The sequence below is a fragment of the Pelophylax lessonae genome (assembly GCF_965119305.1).
Source record: "Pelophylax lessonae genome assembly, chromosome: 3".
Classification (NCBI taxonomy): Eukaryota; Metazoa; Chordata; class Amphibia; order Anura; family Ranidae; genus Pelophylax; species Pelophylax lessonae.
In genome coordinates, this window is record NC_138770.1 from 30,868,714 (window position 1) to 30,896,129 (window position 27,416).

Sequence of the window (27,416 nt, forward strand, 5' to 3'; positions counted from 1 at the left end):
TCCTTGGAAGTGGAAGTTTCAGCTTGACCTTCTATAGGGTCACCCTCAGCTACATCTTCCACATCCTCTGCCCAATCCTGAACTGATTCAGGGGGCGGCTCAGGAGAGGGGGATCTAACCTGCTTCTTTCCTCCATGTGGTGCTGCAATTATGTCAGCAATCCTACCCTCTAGGCTGGCAAATGCCGATGCAAAATCATCCTTGGTCACATAGGCTGTGGGAGAAGTACATGACATAGCTACTATGCCTGACAACTGTAATGACTCAGATTGGCAAGATGCCTCTGGCTTCTCAGGAGGAGTAGACATAGTGGAAACATGACTAGGACCTTCAGGGCCTGACGGTGGCATCACAGTGCCCTTTCCAACTATGCTCCCTCCAGCCCTTTTTCTGGCAGACATTGCTTTATAGCAAGACAAACTTGAGGTACTACCTTTTACCACTTTACCACTAGAGCATTTTGCTGTCTTACGTCTGGGCCACTTTTTGCGATTCGGCACTGTGCGACTTTAACTGACAATTGCGCGGTCATGCGACGCCGTACCCAAACTAAATTTACGTCCTTTTTTTCCCACAAATAGAGCTTTCTTTTGGTGGTATTTGATCACCTGTGCGATTTTTACTTTTTGCGCTATAAAGAAAAAAAGAGCATTTATTTTGAAAAAATAACAATATTTTTAACATTTTTTTATATGAAATTCCCCCCAAAAAAGATGTAAAAACCAATTTTTTTTAAAATTTTTGGCCAATTTGTTTTCTGCTACATATGTTTGGTAAAAAAAAAAATCGCAATAAGCGTATTTTGATTGGTTTGCGCAAAAGTTATTACGTTTACTAACTAAGGGAAAGATTTCTGTCATTTTTGGTGTTTTTTTTTTTTAACGAGTAATGGCGGCGATCTGTGATTTTTTTTGCGGGGCTGTGACATTGCGGCGGACAGATCGGACCCTTGACTGACATTTTTGACACTTTTGGGGGTACCAGTGACATTACTGCAGTAATCAGTGCTATAAATATGCACTGTTACTGTAAAAGTGACACTGGCAGGGAAGGGGTTAATTTTATTGGAGAGGGAGGGGTTAATGTATGCCTGGTGCTTACTAACGTGTGGGGGGGGGAGGTGACTGAGTGAGCCAGGGACAGATCGGATGTTCAGCTATGCTGAACACTCCGATCTGTCACTCCCTGTCACTTAGGAGATCCGCCCGCTCTGTTTACACAGGCGGGCGGATCTCCAAACTGGATTCCCCGACGATCGGGGCAGAGCAGCGGCGATCGCCGCCGCTCCTCCCCTAGCCCGACTCCCGCTGTGAATGAAAACAGCGGGAGCGCGCCTCCGGCGGTGAGCGAGCGCCGCCTACAGGGGAGGAGTCTAGCAACGTAGGTCTACGTCGCTAGACGATAATGAGCCACTGTGCCACAGTAGCAGCACAGTGGCTAGTGTTAAAGTGGTTAAAGTGTACTCAAGGTCTGTGCTAAGCTTATTCAGCCTAATGCACACAACACTGATTACCTAAGATACAGGACCTATTACTGCCAGTAACATAAACCCACACTGACTCACGTAACCCAGCTGCTGCTGCTCTGTGTCCCCTTTCAGCCTGGCAGAGGCTATTGTGTTGGAAACAGTTCCTTGCAGAACGTGCTCTTTTATGTATGTGCGGCGTGGTGCATGGCGTCCACGTGCACGCCAAATTGCATTAGAACATGCCCACCACACGGCGTACGCCTGTATTTAAATGCAAAGATTCCATTTAAACATACTTTGCATAAACCTGCTACAATGTAAATACAAGGAGAAATACACTTGGCACAAGTCTCTGTAATCGTATTAACGGGAACATAAAATATTTACAGTTTTGCAATTTTTTAACCATTTAAGGTTTTTATTTGCTGTGTAAATGTTTAAAATGGACTCACCAGTCCTGCTGCAGGACACTGCTATAAGCAAGAATCCAATCTTCACTCTTCACGGTGAGCATGGGCTTAAAGACCTTCAAGGACTGGGTCCTCTAAATAAGAGGGACCATGGCCTTGGACCTGTAGAGCACCCTGCACAGAGCGCCTTTGGGGTTTGGTATTCCAAGGGTCTGTATCCCAGGGTCCAGTGCCTAAAAAGGACAGCGAGGATGGCTCGGGTACCTTCTTTTAAGTCCATTAACTGTTTTAGATGGATCCGATAGCTAACCCCTTAGATCCAGTGATCTTTGTTTGGGGTATGATAACAAAATCTTCTTCTTATTTGAAACATAACAAACATGTGGAGCAACTCTCCCCAGCGACCTTCACCTTTTAGACAATGGCGAAAAAAACTGAGGTACTTCCTGTACAGGAGGGGTTTTATAGTGGGTATTCAATCCTGATTGGTTGCCAGTGTCATTCACCTATAGTTGGCTATATAACCCATATGTTATGATTTATTGCTCTGTGTCCCGTGATGTACGAAAAGAAAGAAGTACATCATCGGCAAAAGCCGCCACTTTGTATTCTCTGTCTCTTACCGTAATGCCCCTAATATTCACGTTGGCCCGGAGTCTGTTTAAGAAAGGTTCTAAAGTCATTATGAACACCAAGGTGGAGAGGGGACAACCCTGCCTCGTCCCATTGGTGATATGGAAAGTGTCTGACAGGTGGCCATTAGCTCTCACTCTGGCGGACGGGGTAGAACATACTAGAATACTAGCACACCGTCCCATTGATCAAAGCATTGCTGCCATGTAATCCCATGCAACCCTGTCGAACGCCTTCTCAGCGTCAAGCGAGAGAAAGAAGCCCTGTAGATTAGAGGAAGTGAGCCAATGATGTAGATTCAGGGTCTTGATCGTATTGTCTCTGGCTTCTCTGCCTGACATGAAACCTACTTGGTCTAAGGAGATCAGGTATGGAAGAATAGGGAGCACTCTGTTGGCTAACATTTTAGCGTAGAGTAAAGCAAAATTGGTCTGTAATTGGATGTAAGTAGGGGGTCCTTGTTTTCCTTAGGTATGTAATTATTACCGTATTACCATAATATGCGCTTTGAGGAGGTGGTCTAGGAGGGTTGGAGTGTCCAGCAGTGAATCAAGTGTATTAAATAGCTGGGGAAGAAGGATATTTGAGAAGCATTTGTAGTATTGAACCGTGAGTCCATCGGGGCCGGGACTTTTACCAGGTTTCATTTGTTTCAGGGCAGTCTCTAACTCAAAGGCTAAGAAGAGTCAAGGTTGTACAGTTTGAATTGTTTGGTTATGTCCTCATTTTTGGTGAGAGTGTTACCTAGTCTATCCTGAAGGTGATGTATACTAGTACTCCTTCACGAGCTACGTACAGCTCTGGTAAGTAGCTTTCCGCTTTTATTACCCTGTTCATGGAATATTTTCTGATTAAGTATATAACGGCGGCGAGTCTATTTACCTAGTTCCCCCACCAAGAGTGTATGCTCCAGGTCTCTAAGGGTATTTTGATCTCGTGTTTTTTATGAACCTTTTCCAACATTCAAATGTGGTCTGTTAGTGACTGAATCAATTTCTGTTTTTCATTTTTTTGCCGCAGCTAATATAGAGAGGAGTTCACCTCTCACCACACATTTATGTGCTTCCCATATTAGAACCACAGACGAGTCCGGGGTATGATTTTCTTTGAAGTAGTTTATTAAGCAAGTTGAGATGTGATTCATGTCTTTTGGGTCTTTTAAGTGAGAGGGGTTAAGTCTCCATATTTTAGTAGTGGTATTTGTTTCTGGGAATTTAAGTGTCATGGTGATTGGGTGGTGATCAGAAAGAACCATAGGTTCTATTGTGGCTTGGGTAAGGCTTGACAGATCTGGTTGAGACAAAAAGAAATAATCAATCCTTGAGTACTTCTGATGGGGTGCGGAAAAGTGAGTGTAGTCCCTCCCACTGGGATTAGGCGTACGCCAAGTGTCATGGAGGGAGAGCTTGTGCATTTAGGTTTCTAATTTGTTGCAGGGCTCGATAAGGTAGAGTTGTGCTGCCTGAGGAGGTATCGACTACAGGGGAGAGGGGAGACATTGAAGTCTCCTCCCAAGATCAGCATGCCCTCCTGAAAATCGATTAACAACATAGTTTCCTGAAAAAGGAGACTTGATGTTCATTGGTGCAATATATGTTCACAAGGGTCATTGGTCGGGATGCATACGTGCCCTTTAAGAAAACATATCGCCCCTCAGGTCCCATAAGTGAGTCTGAAATCGTAAAAGGAATGTGCTTAGATTGCAAGATGGACACCCCCTTGGTTTTAGAATGCAGGTTTGTGGCATGGACCACTGTAGGAAATGTTTTGTTCGTGAGTCTTGGAATAGTGTCTGAGCGGAAATGGGTCTCTTGTATAAAAATTAGTGATCGACCGATATCGGTTTTCATTGCCGATACCGATATTTCACCGATTGCATATCGGTATCGGCCGATATTTTCACACATGTAAAATTTTGCCAAAATAACACAACGGTTAAAAATGTTAATAAACAAAGATTAACATTAAGTGCTCGTTCTTCACACCTTAACTGCATAAGAACGGATAGGAAAACTTAAATTGCAAGGACATTTGCATTTCACATCATCTTATTGATGCATTAATGCATAATAAAGTGCTGCAGTAGTGGACTCACTTACTGCAAAATGTTTAATTCACTACTGCAGTGCAGTCAGTGCAAAACTGCTAGAAAAAAAGCTAGGCAACAACAACAGCTATACAATGAATACACACACACTGCACAACTGCTATAAAAAGAGCAAGGCAAGAGCTAGACATGTCACAGTGGATTGGACTGGAGTCAGTGGAGGACTATCTGCAGTATGGCACTCACTGCAACTACTGCAGTCAGTGCAATACTGGTAGAAGAAAAGCAAGGCAACAGCTACACAGTGGATTGGACTGTAGTCAGTGACTACCGCTGCAGTAGGGCACTCACTATAATGCAATAGGGATTTAAAATTATTGCAGCAATGAGTGGCGTTCCACTGCAGCAGTAATCTACTGGCACTGACTCCAATCTACTGTCTACTATGTCTATATTTTTTTTCTAGCACTTTTGCACTGACTGCAGCACAGCGCAGTCAGTGCAAAACTGCTAGAAACAAATAGATAGACACACGTTAGACAGTGGATTGGACGGACTCAGTGGACTGGTGGACAGACACTACTACTACACTTTCAAATCAATACTCCCAGTTAAGTAGAACAATATTCTAGTGCAGAAAGCATAACATTTCGGCATGTTCACCAGTTAAACGGCTTCTTTTCTTTTCATAAATTGCTGCCACTTCACTAAAAACACGCTCACTTGGTACTGAGGAAGGAGGAGAAGAAAGGTATCTTCTAGCATGAGAAGCAAGTCTTTTGTAGCGTGCCTCATTTTCTTTCCACCACTGAAGAGAATCACTTCTTCTGTCAACTACTGGTTCCTTCAAATAGAGATGAAGTTCATCATCCAGGCTCATTATTGCTGATTCTGATAAATCCTCTACACGAGGCCACAATAAAACGCTAAACATTTCATCTATTTGACCACGATGAATTTTCTCTTCTGTCCGTTGTCTTTTAGGACATTTTTCTCCATTGCTTTGCCTTGGCCAATACATCATCAGAAGAGAAAGGATGGTTCTTGTATCGAGGATCCAAAAGACATGCAAGCACAACAGTTTTTTTCTCCTCATGCTTCCAAACCTTTTGGCGAGGCTGTCCCTCATGGCCTGCCTACATGCTTTGATGCCACGTGTGTTGGGTCCTTCATTCTGTTGAAGAAGCATCTTCAGGACTCTCACACATGGGAGGACAGAGGAAACAGATGAGTCGTAATGACTCACCTCCAGTGTCACTTCCTCAATGGGTACGAACATCTCTATATTGTTGGCTACTATGTCCCACTGATCTGCAGTAGGGCAAGAATGTCCTCCAAGTCCATATTCACCAGAATATATGGTGAGAGCTCGCTTCTGCTCCAGCATCCTCTGTAACGTGTAGTGTTGAGTTCCATTGTGTTGGAACAGCCTGTATCAGGTTGTTTTTGGGTAGGCCAAGGTCTTCCTGAATGCACCTCAGTCGCGGCTTGGCAAGAATAGAATGGTGGAAATGGCCTGCACACTTCTTCAGCATGGTAATAATGTCCAGCAAAGCTTTCTGGTTTGACAGACCATCATTTACCACCAGTTGGAGGGTGTTTGCCATGCAACTGAGGTCTGACACTTAAGAAGGCCGCAGAAGCTATCCCAGACTCCCAATGCGTGGAGTCGCGTGGCGCAACATACGCGATGACGTCACGGCAATATCGGTAACCGCCGGGGCCGATTCCAATATATCGGGGAAAGTGCACATCAGCCCCCAATATATTGTTGTTGCCGATAATCGGTCGATCCCTACTCCTAACTGCAGCCCAGGGGCCAGATTCCCTTTGCTTGCTTTTATCTGGCCCTTGGGGCACGATTTCTCCCACTGAAATCAATGATAAGGCAGAATTTCTCCCATTGTCACCAACGATTCGGCACTGCATTACTTTAACTGAAAATTGCGTGGTCGTGCAACGCTGTACCCAATAGAATTGATGTCCTTTTCCCCACAAATAGAGCTTTCTTTTGGTGGTATTTGATCACCTCTGCGGTTTTCATTTTTTGTGCTATAAACAAGAAAAGACGAATGATTTTGAAAAAAAAAAAATATATTTTTTACTTTCTGCCATTAAACATCCAATAAAAAAAATTTGAAAAATCAAATTTCTTCATCAGTTTAGGCCAATATGTGTTCTACTAAATATTTTTGGTAAATAAAAAATCCCAATAAGTGTTTATTGATTGGTTTGCACAAAAGTTATTGTGTATGAAAACGGTGGGATATTTTTATAGAATTAAAATTTCTTTAATTTTTTCTAGTACTGGCGGCAATCAGCGACTTATAGCGTGACTGTGACATTGCGGTGGACAAATCAGACAGCTAAGTGATACTCTTGTTGGGGACCAGTGACACCAATACAGTGATCAGTGCTAAAAAAATATGCACTGTCACTGTACTAATGACACTGGCAGGGAAGGGAATAACATCAGAGGCAATCAAAGGGTTAAATGTGTTCCTATGGAGGGCTTACTCACTGTGGGGGAGGTGCTATAACTGTGGGAAGGCAGAGATCCGTGTTCCTAGTTTTCTTGCCTTTTCTTGAAGCCAAACCCGAACACTTTAGTCACATACGGCAAAATATTATTTTTAAGGGGGAACACAGAACGGTGATCTCCCTTGTTTACATTGGCAGACCAGTGTTCTGCCTCTCTCGGGAACGACTGCTGGGTGGCAACGGACATTGTGTCCGCCAGACCTGCTGATTGGCTCCCGCTGGGCGCTGGTGGCACGTGTGCATGCCCCAGACCCGGAAATGCAGCTGACGTACAGCACATGGGGTGGTCAAAACAAAAAGTCTCCCTGATAAAGAGAGAGGCTATGACCTGGTGGATTGCATGGGGAACTCCTGGACCCAGCTGAGGACATTTGGACCTTAAGATTGAAGATGTGGTGGATGTCTCCTTTTGGTTTGGGAACTGTGGACAGAGAAGAACTCCTAGAACTCTTCTGGCCTTAGCTCAGTGAGATAGAGTTTGGAAGACTAATGTCATAGACAGGTTGCCAAAAAGTTTAGGGCTTTAGAAAGGACCTCCAATGGCTGTCAATGTGGTGCCTTCTCCACTCTCCATCTCACTAATAAAACCCCAATGGATGACTCTCTATCAACTGATCACATTCCAATCACCGATCATCTAATCATTGGTAAAAAAGAAGACTCGGCACAGAATATTGTACGAAGAGTTTTTATTGGACAAGATCAGAATAAGCGATTACCACACAGTAATGATATGAATAAAATAAAGCTTAAATCTTTTATAATAGAATTAACAAATGTGTCAAATGTATTAATAATCATACATTGGTTGGACCAATAAAAAGCCGGCTACTTCAATAAATCTAAAGGAGCAACAACATGAAGCAACCAATAAAAAGGAAGATAAAAGGGTTAACATAAGGGCTCCCAGCTGCCTGCCAACCCCACAGCGGGTCAGAGGGCGATGTGGGTGTAAACCAACCCCGAGTGCACTGTGGTGGTTTCACATTTGTTTATAGACTAAACAGTTCCACCCGTTACAATCCAGCATCCATTTCCCGTGGTACCAGCAGGGGGCGTACTCTGATGTTTCATTATATTTCCTTTATTTTTACACTTTCCCGTACTCTGAACATGGAAACTGAGCCTCTAATATAAGTGTGAATTCTTTGCCGATTGAAATGTACATAAGGAGTGAAACATTTCCCGCACTCTGAACATGAAATAGGATGCTCACCCGTATGAACTTTCTGGTTTCTAAGGAATAAACCTTTGTTTGGAAAACATTTCCCGCACTCGTAACATTAAAAAGGGCGCTCAGCTGTGTGTAAGTAGGTGTTCTTCCTTAGTAAAACATTTCCCGCACTCTGCACAAGATTAGAGATATTCTCCTATATGAACTTTCTGGTGTGTAACAAGTAAACATTTAAGTGCAAAACATTTCCCACACTCTGAACATGAATAGGGAGGATCACCTGTGTATTTTCTGATGCTTAAGAAGGTTTCCTTTATGATTAAAACATTTCCCGCACTGTGAACATGAATAGGGACGCTCACCTGTGTGTATTCTCTGATGGCTAAGTAGGTTTCCTTTATTATTAAAACATTTCCCGCACTCTGGACATGAATAGGCAAGCTCTCCTGTGTGTATTCTCTGATGCTTAAGAAGGCTTCCTTTTCGACTAAAACATTTCCCGCACTCTGAACATGAATAGGGAAGCTCACCTGTGTGTATTCTCTGATGCCTAAGAAGGTGTCCTTTACGAATAAAACATTTCCCGCACTCTGAACATGAATAGGGACGCTCACCTGTGTGTATTCTCTGATGGCTAAGAAGGTGTTCTTTATTACTAAAACTTTTCCCGCACTCTGAACATGAATAGGGACGCACACCTGTGTGTATTCTCTGATGTCTAAGAAGGCTTCCTTTCTCATTAAAACATTTCCCGCACTCTGAACATGAATAGGTACGCTCACCTGTGTGTATTCTCCGATGGCTAAGAAGGCTTCTTTTATGATTAAAACATTTCCCGCACTCTGAACATGAATAGGGAAGCTCACCTGTGTGTATTCTCTGATGGCTAAGAAGGCTTCCTTTTTCATTAAAACATTTTCCGCACTCTGAACATGAATAGGTACACTCATCTGTGTGTATTCTCCGATGGCTAAGAAGGCTTCTTTTATGATTAAAACATTTCCCGCACTCTGAACATGAATAGGGAAGCTCACCTGTGTGTATTCTTTGATGGCTAAGAAGGCCTTTTTTCTGAATAAAACATTTTCCGCACTCTGAACATAAATAGGGACGCTCACCCATGTGTATTCTCTGATGGCTAAGAAGACTTCCTTTGTGAGTGAAACATTTCCCACACTCTGAACATGAATAGGGACGCTCCCCTGTGTGTATTCTCTGGTGCTGAAGAAGGTATCTTTTTTGACTAAAACATTTCCCGCACTCTGAACATGACAATGAATTCTCTCCTGTATGGTATAAAGAAGATTCCCTGAGATGAGATGGTTTCCCGCACCCGTCGGCACTGTCAGATATTAGAGGACTATGTGAAGTATCAGGAGATTCCAATGATCTCCTCCAATGGTGAGGTCTGTCATGTATATTATGAGGAACGGGATTTTCTTCTGGAGAAGATGCCATGTCATTATCTTCTGTAGTCACATCTTCCTCCGATGTCCTTCTATTCCCACCACAGAGTCCGTCTGTCAGAAGACAAGAAAAATTACCAAAAGTTTTCCACACTCATATACACTGCTCAACACTTTATAATCAGAGTATAGCATCAAGTCAGGGAAACTCCTGGGATATTCATCTGGTCAAGTAGCAGAGGGGGTTGTTACCAACAGGTGCACTAGATGGGCAACAATGAGACGACCTCCAAAACAGGAATGGTTTTACAGGTGGAGGCCACTGACATTTTCCTACTCATCTTTTCTGAGTGTTTTTTTCTTTTAAATCAGAAAAAGTTTTATTATAAAGAAAGAAAAGTCCATTCCATTCGGTACACAATATTTCCGCTTTGTACAGTCATAGACACAGCGATCGTAACCTTCATATATAGTCACTCCCACATGTTTCCATTCCCCACCTCCACTGACTCCACCCACTCCCCCAACATATCACTGACTCCACCCACTCCCCCAACATCTCACTGACTCCACCCACTCCCCCAACATCTCCTTGGCCTGCGCCTTATCCCGTTCCCTCCTGTTTATTCATTCCTAGGACTCGTCTTTTTTTTATTATTTTTATTGATTTTTAAACATAGAAGTAAAAATAACACAAAAAAACAGACAAGAAACAAACAAGGCAACCAAAACAACTCCCCATCCCCCCAACCTCAGTGCAATGCTCATGTACTACAATACTTATAGGAAAATGCAAAAGGAGAACCTCCCAGGAGAACCTCAATGCGGCAGTGCCTCCCCCACACAGACTCTCACCCAGGTCCATACCCCAACCTCCCCCACCCTCTCACCACTGCTTGTCGTCTGCTAGGCATAGACTTCATTTGTTACCTCCCTAAGTATCAGGGGACCTCAACTCACCCCTCTAAGGTGACCGTCACCTTCACCGGTGGCAGACCACAATCACCTCCGAGAAGAGTAGATAGCCTCTCAGTCCAACCCTGCCATATAACGCATCCTCTATTCAGGTATGTGGCTTTGTAAAATGGCAGCATCGTGTTCACTGGTGACTTCCAATACTCCACCGATGGCGCTTCGGTCTTCCTCCAATGTAGAAGAATAGCCTTGCCCGTATAGAACAGAGTAACCGACAATAAAATTCTTTGTGCTCCAAGAGGTGCCATTTCCTCCACCAAACCCAGCAAACACACTGTCAGCGTCAAAGGTACCCTCAATGTGGTCCTAGGACTAATCTTTGAAGTGTTAATTCTTGTGGACCAAGGCCAGGGGTATCCAATCACATGCCCCACAACTTTTTAAATTTACCCGGACATCCACGTCTTTTAAAGATGTAGCACCCTCCTAGTTAGGTGCTAGAGATTGAGTATAGTTTTTGGCTCTGTCTGCCTATCAGAGGAGCAGCAGGTAAATTCTATATTGCACTCTGCTGATCAGGGAGCAGGATCTGTGAGTTAGGTCTGCTCAGTGTGCCCAGTGTGTGATTCATCTGGTCTAAGGGAGTGTCCCCAGCTGATCCAATGGGGAGGCACATTGGATGCTCGAGGAAACCTGGCCAATAGCACACAGGCTTTTGATACAGCCCCAGGGATTGGCACAGATGGGTTGTCTCTATGAATTGTGGGGCAGGGTATAAAAAGCCACGGGCACATGAGGTAGAGGTCTTTTGGCAGGAAGAAAAGGCCTGGAAGGAGGGTGGTGGCTGCTCCTCCTCTGCAGCAGTGGGTGATGGTCACAGGCCTGGTGAGCCAGTGGTGTGAGGCTGAACCCAGAGGTCCAGGAGAGCTGACTGGAGGAGTTGGGGCACTGTGAGAATCTGGAAAAACAGTATCGTGTTTACAGAAGATCTTGCCAAGGGACCACTCCGGAGTGTGTAGTCAGTGGACGGGTGTCAGCAAGTGCATAGAAAGGGGGTACTGGGGGAGTACCCTGAAGAGAAACACAAATAGGAACACTTACCTCAGCTTCATTCCTCAGCTTCAGTGACAGGATGAAGTAGTGGTCTTGCCACATTCTCAAGCTAGAAGTCCTCTGAATTGTGAATAGTTCAACAGTTGGGAGTATCCCACTCATCCCTTCTCCTATCCCAATATGAAATAAAACCACAAAAACAACTACCCCTAGACTGATCATTGAGTGAGCCAAGAACATAAAGTGTTAAGATCTCTGCAAGCAGTTGCTACAGGTAACCCAAGGGAATCCGTAAAGTGTGAAAATTCAGAAGTCCTCTAGGGGGCAGTGATACACCTTATATACCTTTCATTTATTCAAGTAGGCTCGGGGGGGGGGGGGGTTCGAGGCCCGTCCCTTGACTCTTTACAACCACAACCCCACATAGGCAACACGCTCATTCATCCGGCTCCTTGCTGGTGAGCGTCTTAGCATTTTTTTGCTATCTCTTAGTAAATTGAGGCCTCTCTCTGTGGGATTTCCCCCTTCTCTTTCACTCTCTCATATTCTTTGCTTGCCTGACTTTCCTTTCTTCCTCTCTCATACCATCTTTGCCTCCCCTCTTTTTATCTCCATTCTCTTCATACCCCCGCCCCCCCTTTGCCCCCTATTACTTACCCTCCCCTACCTCTTCCTAACCTCACTTCCTAACCTTCCCCTCGCCCTTCTTAACACATGGATAACATCAGGATCCTCTCGATCAATGCTAAGGGACTTAACGTCCCAGAAAAGAGGCAAATTTTGTTAAACAATCTAACATTGATATCACCTTAGTACAGGAGACCCACTACAGGGATGACAAGCTTCCACTATTTAAGAACCGGTTTTTCCCCTTGGCCTAGCACTCTACTAACCCGGAGGCTAAATCAAAAGGAGCCTCTATCATTTTTTCTAGTACGGTACCATGGACACTGCGCGCATATTCTAAAATACCCCAATGGCCGATTTCTGTTTCTGAAGGGCGATGTTGGTGACGTCAGAGTGACTTTGACCACCTATTATGCTCCCAACAGCCAGCAGGATGCGTTCATTACTAGAGGTATGGAGAAGCTCCTGGAGTTCTCTGACGGTCAACTAACTAATGGGGGAGATTTTAATATCCCTCTGATTCCTTCGGAGGATACATCTCTGGGACCCTCCTCTGTCCCCCCCCTGGCGTCCGCAAACGTATTGCAAAGTCCCTCCATAGTGCACAATTGATAGATGTTTGGCGCCTGATGCATCCCAGAGAACGAGACTATTCTTTCTATTCCTCACCTCACCAACTATACTCTCATATAGACTATTTCTAGATGCCACATTGTCAACTACACGCGATCCGTGACTCTTTAATAAGTTCTATTACATGGTCCGACCATGCCCCTGTTATACTTTCAAAGGTCCAGAACCCAGATGTGGAGACTAAAAGAAAGCCTACTCCAGGATAAGACTGCGTTGACAGATGTTACGAAAGAATTAGACCATTTCTTCCAGACTAACACCATTGCAGATACTGACCCTGGAATCATTTGGGAGGCACACAAGGCTGTGATTCATGGGGTGCTCATAAAGCATGGCTCCTGGATCAAAAAACAGCGTACAGCACAACTAGACTCCTTACTCCAAGCTTTACATGTGTTGGAGTCCTATCACAAACACGCTCTGTCACTCTGCTCAGAGGTAGAACCTATGACTCTACGTAAGCAAATTAATGACCTTTTACTTTACAAAGCTAAGGCAGCCATGCAAATTTGTCGAAAAATGTCATATGAGTCGGGAAATACGTGTGGCAGACTATTGGCTAGATCCCTCCGAGAAGAAACCTATTATCTCCCGCACAAGTCAAAAAGCCACATTACCTAGACATATCACACAAGAATTTAAATCCTTCTATGCCTCGCTCTATAACTTGCAACCCCCAACCCCCAACAGACCCATATAGAGGAATACCTGCTCTCTTTCCAGATGCCCTAGTTGACCAACAGTGAGAGTAAATCCCTAGAGGATCCCATCACCTTGGCTGAACTAAAACAGGCCATAGGTGGTTCCAAAGTGGGGGAAGGCCCCGAGACCGGATGGGTTTACCATACAATATTATAAAACACTCTTGCCGCCACTTGGACAGTTTATGGGTGACATGTTTAATACATGGGGCTCTGGGACATATATCCCCAAGGAGACTTTACAAGCTCACATTTCAGTCATCCTTAATGAGGGAAAAGATCTCACCTCCTGTAGTAGCTACTGACCCATTTCCTTGCTAAATGTCGATCTTAAACTGTTCACCAAAATCCTAGCAACTAGGATCCAACAACATCTGACGCAACTGATCCATTTGGATCAAGTTGGATTTGTGCCTACACGTGAGGCAGAGGATAACACAACCATGGTCCTCAACCTCCTACATGTCATCACCAAGACCCGCACACCCTGTGTCCTCCTAAGCACAGACACCGAGAAAGCCTTTGATTGAGTATATCGGCATTTTATGTTTGCAGTACTTTGACATGTTGGCATCGGCAACACCATGCTAAATTGGATCTCACAGATCTATTCTGCCCCTGCCGTCCAGGTTAAGGCAAATGGTGTCTTATCGGACTAGTTCAAAATTAGGAATGGGACAAGACAGGGGTGCCCTCTGTCACCCTTACTCTTCGCATTATCACTAGAATCCTTTTTATGTAGAATACGCCTCCACCCGGATATCTCAGGCATGACTGTTGGGGGTGACCCAGCAGAAAATATCAGCGTATCCAGAAGACATGGTATTTTCCCTCATGAATCCCATAATTTCTCTACCGAATCTTCTTCACGAGTTTGAGGCATATGGCACTCTGTCCAATCTAAATATCAACTTTACTAAATCTGAAGCTATGGGAGTAGGCTTATCAAACCCCCTCCTCCACCAACTGCAATTGCATTTTAAGCTAAAATGGACGAACTCAGCGCTGAAATACCTGGCCACTCTCATACCACCCAAATTTTCACACATCTTCACGCTCAACTTTCTCCCCCTCCTAAAGAAAGTCCACATTCTATAAGATAAATCGAAATCTGGTCTCCATTCATGGTTTGGAAGATGCAACATTATTAAAGTCTGCATACTCCCTAAGTTCCTATACCTCTTTCAAGCACTTCCGATATTCATCCCTTCGCATTACTTTAAACAAGAGGACACCCTAATAGTGGATTTTATCTGGGCATGTAAGCGACGTAGGCTATGTAGGAGACTGCTCTTGCTTAAACAAATAGGTCGAATGGCAGTGCCGGACGTATGCAAGTACTATCAGGCTACACAATTGGGGAGACTCAGACTGGTGTCGTCATGGTGAAGCCAAGCTTTGGCACAGACTAGAACAGGCCCAATGCGACATACCCCCCCATAGAGCTCCATCGTGCCACCATTCACTACCAGACTCCATAAGACGCCATCCCCTCATAGGTCACATGATAAGAACCTGCTCTAAATTATTCACACAACTTTCACTTTTCCCGACGCATTCGCCACTGACACCCATACTGGGGAATCCCCAGTTTACCCCGGGCTACCAAGATAAAACATTCAGGACCTTGATGGAGTCAGGCTATTTCCAAGCCTCCCATTTTTCAACATCATCTAGTTGGCCTGCACTCAAAGACCTCATGGACTCCTCGGGACCCTACCGTCTAGATTTCTGAAGGGCATTGCAACTTCATAATTTCTTAAACTCATTGCCACCTCCCAGTGAACGCAACACACAACTTACACCCTTCGAAGAACATTGCTCTCAAGACAGAATACTGACACAGGTATTATCCACGACCTATGCATTACTGATCACACCCCAGGGGACTTACTAACCCCCATTTTTAGCTAAGAGGGAACGGGATTTAGACTGTACCTTTATCCAGACCAACAAAATCACATCATTCCATTTACATTTACATCATCCATCTGCACGTAAATACAACAAACCAACTTCAAACTCCATACAAGGTGGTACCGCACGCCGTCAAGGTTGAGCAGATTCTTCCCCACACTCACTGATCAGTGCTGGAGATGCCAGGAAGGGCCGGGGGACACTCCTACATGATTTTTGGTTGTGTCCTAAACTAGCGGAGTTCTGGAAGACAGTACATGAAATGTCTCAGAGGTTTATAAACCGACCGCTCCCCAATGACCCTGCTCTCCTCCTTCTCCATGCCTCTAACATCCCGTCCCAGACCTATAAAAGTTCTGTCATTCGTCACCTTCTAAATGCTGCTAAAATGTGCATCCCTCTTAAATGGAAAAACACACAGACCCTGACTGTTGGCATGTGGCTCAAAAAGGTCAAAGAAATAAAAAGAATGGAAAACCTTGTTCTCTCGACACGTCCCCAACACGAACAATATACCAAAACCTGGGGTCAATGGAATATATTTGTCCTCTCTAATGAAGGCTGCTCTTTCATTAAGGGAGGCAATACTAAAGAGACCTGATGTTGAGTTTGGGGGAGCTCTAAAATATTGGTGGAAAGTATTGCTGATGTAGGGCCATAGCTTTACCAATGCTAACCCTCCTACACCCCCCCCCCTTCCACACCTCCTTACCCCTTCCCCCCTCATCCCACCTACTTATCCTCTTCTGCCTCTCTCTAGGTTTCTTTTACTTCCCTCTCTCTTTCCACTACTTATTCGCTTACTTCTTCCTTCTTCTTCTATACGTTATGCAAAACTGGAACAGACAACTCCGGGTACTTTCTAGTCCTGCATAACTCCTCCCATTAGAGGAATTGTAGAACACCTCTTATTCTACGACCGATGTAGATCTCAACCTTATAACTGAATTGTCTTCCATGTTGTAATACACTGTCTCAGCATATGTTCTATAAGGAATGTTACTGTTTATTATGCCTAGAAGTTGTCTTTTATATAAATAAAAGAATTGAAAAAAAAAAAAAAAGAGATCTGACATGGATCAATGATACAACCTTACCCAACCAAACATCACTAAGTAATAATGCTATTGAAATTATGACAATGTTATTGTTGGGAACATGACGTTATATTGAGGATTGGAGATGGACCTTTCATATGGTGTACAGTATCTCCTCCTCATTTGTTTGGAACAAGACATTAGACTCAGGCATGGGGCAGAAGACCCAAAACTCATAACCTAGGTGCCTATATCATGCACATTTTTTTTGTCAGCCGAATCCCAGAATCTCCATAAATCCAGTCTAGATACAAAAATTATCAGAGAGAAATACAGGAATACAGGATGGGGAACACAGCTCAGGAAAGTGACCAGGGGATTACAGGCTGATATCACCCAGTCCCCGCCCTACTCTGGACCAATCAGTGAGCAGTATGGGTGGAGGAATGTATTTACTGTTAATGACCCACCTGTGCTGATCTCTGTAGGAGTGTCCTCCTCTATAAATGTCCCCGTTATTCCATCCTCCTCCATAGACTGCTGATCATCCCTCACATACATCTCTTCTTCTTCTGCTTTAACCTCAAATTCTATATCGATTGGATCTCCACTCTAAACCAAGAAAATGAAAGAATATCATCTGTAAAATATAAGCTTTATTATTGTGACATCACATAAAAATACACACATTGTCTCCATGAGTCTGTGTTTTATAATCTCTGTCTCACCAACCTTGTAACAGTGAGAGATGGTGTGACCTTCCTGTGTGGAATCCCGGGAATACAGAGGACGGGGACATCTCTCTGGTGGGTTCCTGGTATTAGGTGGCTCCATCAGATCCTTGTGTCCTTCTGAAAACTCCTCCATCACTCCATACTCCTCATCCTCCTCTTTATACTCTTCTTTAACATCAATATTATCATCCCCGAGGATTCCACTCTGAATAAATAATAAAACATTTCTTGTAACAAATATACTGTATATAAATCAGAACTACCAATAATTGTCACTCATCTACCTGATGATGGTGGGGGATGGTGTGACCTTCCTGTGTGGAATCCCGGGAATACAGAGGACGGGGACATCTCTCTGGTGGGTTTCTGTAGCTGGATGACTCCACCATGGTGTCCTGGTACAGATCTTTGTGTTCTTTTAGAAACTCTGACTCCTCCATCACCCCATCCTCATCCTCCTCCTTTTTTATATCTTCTTTAACCTCAACTTTAGAATCTCTCATGTTTCCACTCTGAATATATAATAAAAATGACATCAATGGTAACAATGCAGATAATGTACAGATCCTAACGATACTATCAGTGATTGTTCCTCATCTACCTGATGATGGTGAGGGATGGTGTGACCTTCCTGTGTGGAATCCCGGGAATACAGAGGACGGAGACATCTCTCTGGTGGGTTCCCATTACTGGATCCATCTGTAGGAAACACACACACTGACTGAATACATTGTTTCTATGTGTTTATCAGATGATGGGGGATCTATGTGGAGCCTCCGTACTGCTCTCTCCTTTACAATAAAGTCTCCTCTTACCCGGTGATGTGAGGGGCGGCTGATTTTCCATCATGAAGTCTTGGTAGAAATGGGTCTACAGATCCTCAAACATCAATCCATATACCCAAACAGTTTTTGTATTTAGTGGCCATCACTCACCTGTGCTGATGTCTGGAGAAGATTCCTCCTCTTTAACTTTGTCCATCATCCCAACCTCTTCCCTGAACTGCTGATCATCCCTCACATACGTCTCTTCTTCCTCTTTAACCTCATCTTTTATATCTATCAGATTGTCATTCTAAACAAACAAAATAGCAGGGAATGGTTTCTTTAAAATGTGAGCACAAATAACCTTATACCTAAAAGTGGAATATATTTTCATACAGTCAGATCACTTTTACGATCTCGACATTCATCTTCACCTACCTGATGATGGTGGGGGATGGTGTGACCTTCCTGTGTGGGATCCAGGGAATACAGAGGACGGGGACATCTCTCTGGTGGGTTCCCATTACTGGATCCATCTGTAGGAAACACACACACTGACTGAATACATTGTTTCTATGTGTTTATCAGATGATGGGGGATCTAGGTGCACCCTCCGTACTGCTCTCTCCTTTACAATAAAGTCTCCTCTTACCCGGGGATGTGAGGGGCGGCTGATTCTCCATCATGATGTCCTTGTAGAGATCCTTGTGTCCTTCTAAGAATCTTCTGAGAATCCTCCTCACCTCTCCGGTCAGGTCTGTGTTTTATTAATAGAGATAAGAGCAATATCATGAGAGAAGCGAGAGAAACCAAGGTGACAGCATAGGGTCTGGGTGAAGAGTGGGGGACAGAAGCGTCAAATATGGGGTGTGAGGAGTGGAGATCTGCAATGTTGAATAAGGGAATGAGGACTTATCCCAAAATCCATCAGCCCTTGTTTCATTTCAATGTCAGTTACTATGCACGTCCGGGAGGGGTTTGACCCCACCTTTCTGGTCCAGTTGACCATGTTCATTCTCCAACCAATGTAACATTTTTGACGAAACAATGTTTATGATGTTGTTGTCAGATTGCACTCTCTCATTTTTTCCTGATGTGCCTTAACTCTGTTTATACTGCAACCTCTTGTTAAATAAAGAAAAAAAAAAAAAAATGAGGGAATGAGGAGTGGGGGACAACAGTGTCAGTGGGGGTTGTGGAATATAGGTGAGCAGTGTGGGAAGGGGGATGAGGAGAGGGGAACAACAGTGTTGGATGAGGAACAAGAAGTAGGGAAGAGGGGTGATAGATGGGGGTAAGGAATGGTGGACAGCGCTGTTAGATAGGGGGTGAGGTGCGGGGGGACAGCGGTGTTAGATGAGAGGTGAGGAGTGGGGACAGCGGTGTTAGATGAGAGGTAAGGAATGGGGGACAGCGGTATTAGATGGGGGGGGGGGTGAGAAGTGGGGACAGGGGTGTTAGATGGGGGGTGAGGTGCGGGGGGACAGCGGTGTTAGATGAGAGGTGAGGAATGGGGGACAGCGGTGTTAGATGGGGGGGTGAGAAGTGGGGACAGTGGTGTTAGATGGGGGGTGAGGAGCGGGGGACAGCGGTGTTAGATGGGGGGTGAGGAGTGGGGACAGCAGTGATTGATAGGGAGTGAGGAATGGTGGACAGTGGTGGTAGATGGGGGTGAGGAGTGGGGACAGTGGTGTTAGATGGGGGTGAGGAGCGGGGGACAGTGGTGTTAGATGGGGGGTGAGGAGTGGGGACAGCAGTGATTGATATGGAGTGAGGAATGGTGGACAGTGGTGGTAGATGGGGGTGAGGAGTGAGGGACAGCAGACATAGATGGGGGTGAGGAGCGGGAGACAGCGGTGATAGATAGGGAGAGAGGAATGGTGGACAGTGGTAGTAGATGGGGGGAGTGAGGGAACAACAGTGTTAGATGGGGGGTGAGTAATGAGGGACAGCGGTGTTAGATGGGGATGAGGAATGGGGAACAGTGGTGTTAGATGGGGGTTGAGGAGCGGGGGACAGCGGTGTTAGATGGGGGTGAGGAGTGGGGGACAGCGGTGTTAGATGGGGGGTGAGGCGTGTGGGCCCAGTTGGTGTTGGGGCAGAGGACGGAATTAATGTTAGTAGTGACGAGGGAGGAAAGCTGCTGAATATTTCCAAAGGTGAGTGTCGGGGTCACCCCGAGCTCTTCCTCTTCCAAAGAAAGATTATGAGTACCTCGGCTCTGCCTGGTGAGGGCGCTACAGGAGAGCTGGAGGAAGTTTTGCTGCTCATCCTACTTATGTGATTTCACCGGGGCACTGCAATCTGATTCTCAGTGTTATGAGCTCCACTGTTTCTGTTCCTCCGGCATAAAAAGGAAGGAGACATTTTTCTTTATGTAATTAAAGATTATATATAGAAAATAATATCTTATTACCTCTGCCACTTCCAGCTACGTCTCCTCTCTTCTTCCTCCCGACTGGCCTCTGAAATTCCTATTTATATCTGACATCGCTTCCTCTGTGGACCTACATCACTTCCTGTCAGTATCTTACATCACTTCCTGTCTGTGCGTTCCATCTGAGAGAAGTCAGGTCACCATATTGTGGACCATATTGGGATTTTTGTACTTAGCGTTCTTACGGTGATTGCATTTGTTCCTCGCAGCAAAACAGTTAAGGTACTCTCGGAGATGTTTTGGTTATTTGCTCTAACAGGTAACTTTTAGGACCGGCCTTCAGGGTGTTCTCCCTTCATCTTCCTCCGAACAGTATCAGCATTTCTTGCTAGAAAACTACTTAGAACCCCCAAACATTATACATTTTTTTTTATTTTAGCAGAGGCCAAAATGGCAGTCATTGTAATTTTTTATATCAAGCGGTTTTGCAAATGCAATTTTTTGGGGAAAATACACTTTAACCATTACCCCAAATGGACGTACCCATATCTCTTTGGGGTTCAGTGGTAATAGTGGGGTGGTGGGTGCACCTAAGGGCATCATCCCGGTATCATTTTGTTCAGCCAGCGATTCTGTACAACGCAGAAGTGATCTGAGTGGATAATTAGCAACTCGATCACTTCTGCGGGTGATGGAAGGAGGTTCCACCCCCTTCCCACCGCCTCTCCCGGGCTCTCCGGTCCCATCGCGGAGGTCGGGAGCGATGTGGCCAGTGGTGATGGTTGCCCTGTACACAAAGATAGGAACTGACATCATTCCCCTCGCTCTGTAACCCTGGAGACCAGGAGCGGCGAGTATTCCCCACTTCTGGTTCTGCCCCTTTGTTTACCTGGACATCCAATCTCAGTCTGTTCGGCTGCAGGGGGGACCAGAGGAGAGATTTGGAGCTCTAATAGACCCCTGATCTCCCCATTAAGAGGACCTGTCATGCCCTATTCCTATTACAAGGGATGTTTACACTCCTTTTAATGGGAATAACCGTGATAAAAAAAAAATTAAAGTGAAAGTGTGAAAAAAAAGGAAATAAATAGAAAAAATTTAATAAAATAAACAATAAAAAAAAAAAATGAAAGCGCCCCCGTCCCCGTGTACTTGCACGCAGCAGTGAACGCTTATGTACATCGCGTCCATTTATGTAAACGGCGTTCAAACCTCACATGTGAGATATCACCACGAACGTTAGAGCTAGAGCAATAATTCTAGCTCAAGACCTCCTCTGTAACTCTAAACTAGTAACCCGTAAGAATGTTTAAAATGTCACCTATGGAGATTTTTAAGTACAGAAGTTTGGCGCCATTTCCCGAGTGTGCGCAATTTTAAAGTGTGACATGTTAGGTATCTATTTCCTCGGCGTAACATCATCTTTTACATTGTAATAAAAAAATTGGGCTAACTTCAGTGTTTCTTTTTTTTTTTTAATTGTTGAAACAGTGCCAGAATAGACCAGGTATGGAAGTGGTTAAAATTACGCAAAGTACGATACTTAAAAATCTCCATAGGCGACGCTTAAAAAGCCTTCACAGGTTACCTGTTTAGAGGTACAGAGGAGTTCTAGTGCTAGTATTATTGCTTTCGCTCTAACGTTCTCTGTGATACCTCACATGTGTGGTGCGATTACCGTTGCATGACTTACGTATGCGTTCGCTCCTGTGCACAAGCACCGCGCAGGGATGGGGTCTCTTCAAATTTTTATTTTTACACTGTCCCTTTAATTTTTTTTGATCACTTCTACTCCTATTACAAATAATGTAAACATCCCTTGTAATAGAAATAAGGATGACAGGTCCTCTTTATGGAGACATCTGGGGTCAAAAAGACCCCAAATCTCTTCCTTAACTCTAAAAGTAAAAGATAAAAAAAAAGATTTACTTCCAGCCTTGACCAGAACTCATGTTATGACGTTGCTCCGTTCCTCCAAGGTCATAGAGGCGATCAAAGAGTATCCACTCTTTGATCGTCTATGAGAGCAGCCAGCCGGACCATCGGATCATTTTCCAGGCAAAAACGGTAAGCCCAATAACACCGGCAAGCACCAGGAGGGGGAGGAACATCCCTTCCCGCTGCTTCGGAAAGCTCATGAACCGCTCGGAATGGTTTCATGAGAAAGCCAGCCGCCAGCTGGAAAAACCAATACAATGATAGCTTCAGCCATAACCCTGGTAAACCACAATGTATACAATGAGAACACCAACAATGGGGACCCCAAATGACACAAATGATGGGGCACAATTCCTCCCACTAACACCAATGATGGGGCACAATTCATCCCACTAACACCATTGATGGGGCACAATTCATCCCACTAACACCAATGATGGGGCACAATTCATCCCACTAACACCAATGATGGGGCACAATTCATCCCACTAACACCAATGATGGGGCACAATTCCTCCCACTAACACCAATGATGGGGCATGATTCCTCTCAATGAAACCAAAGATGGGGCATTGTTTTTTTCCCACTGATAGGACCCTTTCTGCTCCCAATGGCCACAGTCTAGCCCCTCCCTAAAATCTGAAGGACAGTAAACTGGCTCTTTTGTTTATAAAGTTTGGCGACCACACCCCCCCCCCCCCGGTCTAGAAAAACGCTACTATGAGCTCCAGACTTCTCATGCAGAAGCAAAAAATTGGGTGACCCTTGGACTGAAGAGTCCGAGCCTGGGAAAAGAGAGTTTGAAATTTCTCTTGGGGAACAAAAACTCTGGCCTGAGCTCTGTTTAGGATGAGACCCAGATATTCCAAGCCATGAGTTGGTTCCAGTGCTGAGATCTGAAGGTTCGGGATTCAGTTGAACCTTTGCAATGGCAGGACAGTTCTAGTTATGCTGTCAGCTAGAACATGAGTGAATGGAGGTCTTCCAGACTTCCCACAATGGGAATGCCCTGGGAGAGCAGCAAGGCTAGGCCAGGCAGGCAGGCAGGGCCAGTGCCTGGGTGAACACTCAAAGTGCATATTCCCTATTTCTGAGTAGGATTCCTGAGCCTCCAGTTCAGGGACAACCTGATTTTCTTGTACGAAAGTTTTTATTAAAGGAAAAGCATAAACATACATCAGAGCAAGGTATGTACGTACAATGGGAAAAATGGAACATATATAACAGATAGCAGCAAAACAAAATGCAAACATAAGGCGTGAGCTAACATTCAATGCTGTAAACTAGATAGAATTTGTCAGCAAAAATTAGTAAAGCGGGGACCAAAAGGCCCCCAGTGACACATAGTGCAAACAACAACAGGTGGAGCAGGTGGTCTGAAATCTAGAAGGGGCAACATTCGAAATCCAGGGATCCCACACCTTGAGAAATTTGTCATGAGAATCAGAGGCTATAGCGATCAGTTTTTCATTGATTAGGATATCATTCATACGATTTTTGACCACCTCAAAACTAAGCAACGGGGTCTTCCAGGAGCGGGCTATTGTCAATTTCGTAGCAGTAAACAAATGCTGGACCAACTGGCGTTGCCTACGGGATAGGTCTGGTATAGGTTTGCATAAAAGCGCCTCATACGGGTCCCTTTTCAAAGTGACCTAAAAAATATTACGGAGCAAAGCACTGAAGGACAGTAAACTGGCTCTTTGTTTAGAAAGTTTGGAGACCCCTTGATCTAGAAGAACTCTACAATGAGCTCCAGAACTCTCATTCAAAGGCAAAAAGTTGGGTGACCCTTGGACTGAAGAGTCCAAGCCTGGGAACAGAGAGTTTAAAGTTTCTCTTGGGGAAAAAAACTCTGGCTTGAGCCGTGTTTAGGATGAGACTCAGATATTCCAAGTGATGAGTTGGTTCCAGTGCTGAGTTCTGAAGGTTCAGGACCCAGTAAACCTTCTCAATGCCAGGACAGTTCTAGCGATGCTGTCAGCCAGAATCTAAGCTAATGGAGGTGTTCCAGATGTCCCACAATGGGGATGCCCTGGGAGCACAGCAAGGCTAGCCCCGGGGGCCAGTGCCTTGGTGAACACTCAAAGTGCAAAAGAGAAGATGAAGCAGAGAAGATGAAGCAGAGAAGCTGAAGACTCACAGCAAAGTGGAAGAATTGCTTGTGGGCCAGAAAAAAAAGGAACATTCAAGTATCCATCCTTGATGTCCAAAGTGTTTAGAAAGTCTCATTGATTATACAGGTATTGGCAGGAAGTGTTAGATAAGCGAAATTCTGTATATGATATTGTGCTGACTGTGGATCCAGTTCTATTTCTTCTGGGGTGCGTAGATTCTCCACAATTGGTCATGACCAAGTAGTGGCTATTATGAGATCACTTTTTTACAGTGAGGGTATAAAGTATTTGATCCCCTGCTGATTTTGTACATTTGCCCACTGACAAAAAAATTATCAGTCTATATTTTAATAGTCGGTTTATTTTACCAGTGAGAGACAGAAAAACAACAAAAATGTCCAGAAAAACCCATTTCAAAAAGTTATAAATTGATTTGCATTTTAATGAGTGAAACCATGACTTGGTACTTGGTGGCAAAAGCCTTGTTTGCACACATCTCAGGAGGGATTTTGTCCCACTCGTCTTTGCAGATTCTATCCAAGTCATTAAGGTTCCAAGGCTGAGGTTTGATAACTCAAACCTTCAGCTCCCTCCATATATTTTCTATGGGATTAAGATCTGGAGACTGGCTAGGCCACTCCAGGACCTTAATGTGCTTCTTGAGCCACTCCTTTCTTGCCTTGGCCGTGTGTTTTGGGTCATTGTCATGCTGGAATACCCATCATCCATGACCCATTTTCTATGCCCTGGCTGAGGGAAGGAGGTTCTCATTCAAGATTTGACGGTACATGGCCCCGTCCATTGTCCCTTTTGAGGCGATGATGTGTCCTGTCCCCTTTGCAGAAAAACACCCCCAAAGCATAATGTTTTCACCCCCATGTTTGACGGTGGGGATGGTGTTCTTGGGGTCATAGGCAGCATTACTCCTCCTCCAAACATGGTGAGTTGAGTTGATGCCAAAGAGTTTGATTTTGGTCTCATCTGACCACAACACTTTCACCCAGTTCTCCTCTGAATCATTCAGATGTTCATGAGCAAACTTCAGATGGGCTGTACATGTGCTTTCTTGAGCAGGGGGACGCTGCAGGATTTCAGGCTTTCACCACTTAGTGTTTTACCAATTGTTTTCTTGGTGACTATGGTCCCAGCTGCCTTGAGATCATTGACAAGATTCTCCTGTGTAGTTCTAGGCTGATTCCTCACGGTTCTCAGGATCATTGAAACTTCACAAGGTGAGATATTGCATGGAGCCCCAGACCGAGGGAGACTGACAGTTATTTTGTGTTTCTTCTATTTGTGAATAATCGCACCAACTGTTGTCATCCTCTCACCAAGCTGCTTGGCGATGGTCTTGCAGTCCACCCCAGCCTTGTGTAGGTCTACAATCTTGTTCCTGACATCCTTGGACAGCTCTTTTTTTGGCCATGGTGGAGAGATTGGACTCTGATTGCTTCTGTGGACAGGTGTCTTTTATACAGGTAACAAGCTGAGATTAGGAGCACTCCCTTTAAGAGAGTGCTCCTAATCTTACCTCGTTACCTGTATAGAAGACACCTGGGAGCTGAAAATCTTGCTGATTCATAGGGGATCAAATACTTATTTCACTCAATAAAATGTAACTTAATTTATAACTTTTTTGAAATGTGTTTTTCTGGATATTTTTGTTGTTTTTCGGTCTCTCGCTGTTAAAATAAACCGACCATTAAAATTATAGACTGGGCATTTCTTTGTCAGTGGGAAAATGTACAAAATCAGCAGGGGGTTAAATACTTTTTTCCCTCATTATAGCCAGTAAGCTGATTGCCTCACGTTAGATTTCACCCAGTCCTCCTACCCTCGGAGACTGGATCTGGGAAATGGATAAACGAATGTTTGAGGCATATACTCATGCTCAATGTAATGCCTCCCGTAATTTTAAAAAAGAGTTGAAGAAATGGAAGGATGCATCATGTTCCAAATTTTAATTTGAATCCTAACTCTAACGTATAATAAAGGTTGGGTATGTTCTCTCTTATTGGTGGAGAAGGACAGGTCAGGGACAGCCTGGTTTTCAGTGCCAGGTGACTTGGACTTTCCACAGAATGGACCGAATTGTCCCACAATGACACGATGTTGTGTTGTTGGGGACTGGAATGGAACTGGGCAAAAGAAGCTGTCTAGAACAGTGGTCTCCAAACTGCGGCCCAGGGGCCAGATTCCCTTTGCTTGCTTTTATCTGGCCCTTGGGAGGACGATTTCTCCCACTGACATCAATGATGGAGCGGAATTTCTCCCGATGACACCAGTGATGGGGCACAATTCCTCCCATTGGCACCAACAATGAGACCCACTGACACTAACAATGGGGCACAATCCCTCCCATTGACACCAACGATGGGGCACTACGTTACATTAACTGAGAATTGTGCGGTCGTGCGACGCTGTACCCAAATAAAATTGATGTCCTTTTTTCCCCACAAATAGAACGTTCTTTTGGTGGTATTTGATCACCTCTGCGGTTTTTATTTTTGGTGCTATAAACAAAAAAGACGGATGATTTTGATAAAAAAAAAAAAAACATTTTTTACTTTCTGCTATAAAAAATCCAATAAAAAAATGTAAACAAAATCAAATTTCTTCATCAGTTTAGGCCAATATGTATTCTGCTAAAATTTTTGGTTAAAAAGAAAAATCGCAATAAGTGTTTATTGATTGGTTTGTGCAAATGTTATCGCTTCTACAAACGATGGGATATTTTTATAGAATTTTTTGTTTTTTTAATTTTTTTCTAGAAATGGCGGCGATCAGCGACTTATAGTGGTACTGGGATATTGCGGTGGACAAATCGCACAGCTAACTGATACTCTTTTGGGGACCAGTGATACCAATACAGTGAAAAAGATTTAAAATAAATATGCACTGTCACTGTACTAATGGCACTGGCA

At 44.3% G+C, this 27,416-nt stretch overlaps 3 protein-coding genes and 1 pseudogene across 4 annotated transcripts in view; 1 reads left to right on the forward strand and 3 right to left on the reverse strand.

Moving 5' to 3' along the window:
• The window catches only part of LOC309550684 (uncharacterized protein), a 1,024,308-nt gene that overhangs the window by 901,489 nt on the left and 95,403 nt on the right, over positions 1-27,416 (forward strand). The window lies entirely within an intron of this gene.
• Positions 1-27,416, reverse strand: part of LOC309550736 (uncharacterized protein) — an 851,482-nt gene that overhangs the window by 584,597 nt on the left and 239,469 nt on the right. The gene's annotated exons all lie outside the window — the stretch shown is intronic.
• Positions 1-27,416, reverse strand: part of LOC309550774 (uncharacterized protein) — a 461,615-nt gene that overhangs the window by 55,664 nt on the left and 378,535 nt on the right. The window lies entirely within an intron of this gene.
• LOC309549890 overlaps positions 8,456-27,416 on the reverse strand; it is a 52,274-nt pseudogene continuing 33,313 nt past the window's right edge. The window contains exon 5 of the transcript in view: positions 8,456-9,475. The product of the transcript in view is annotated as an uncharacterized misc_RNA (transcript). The remainder of the gene's footprint in view (positions 9,476-27,416) is intronic.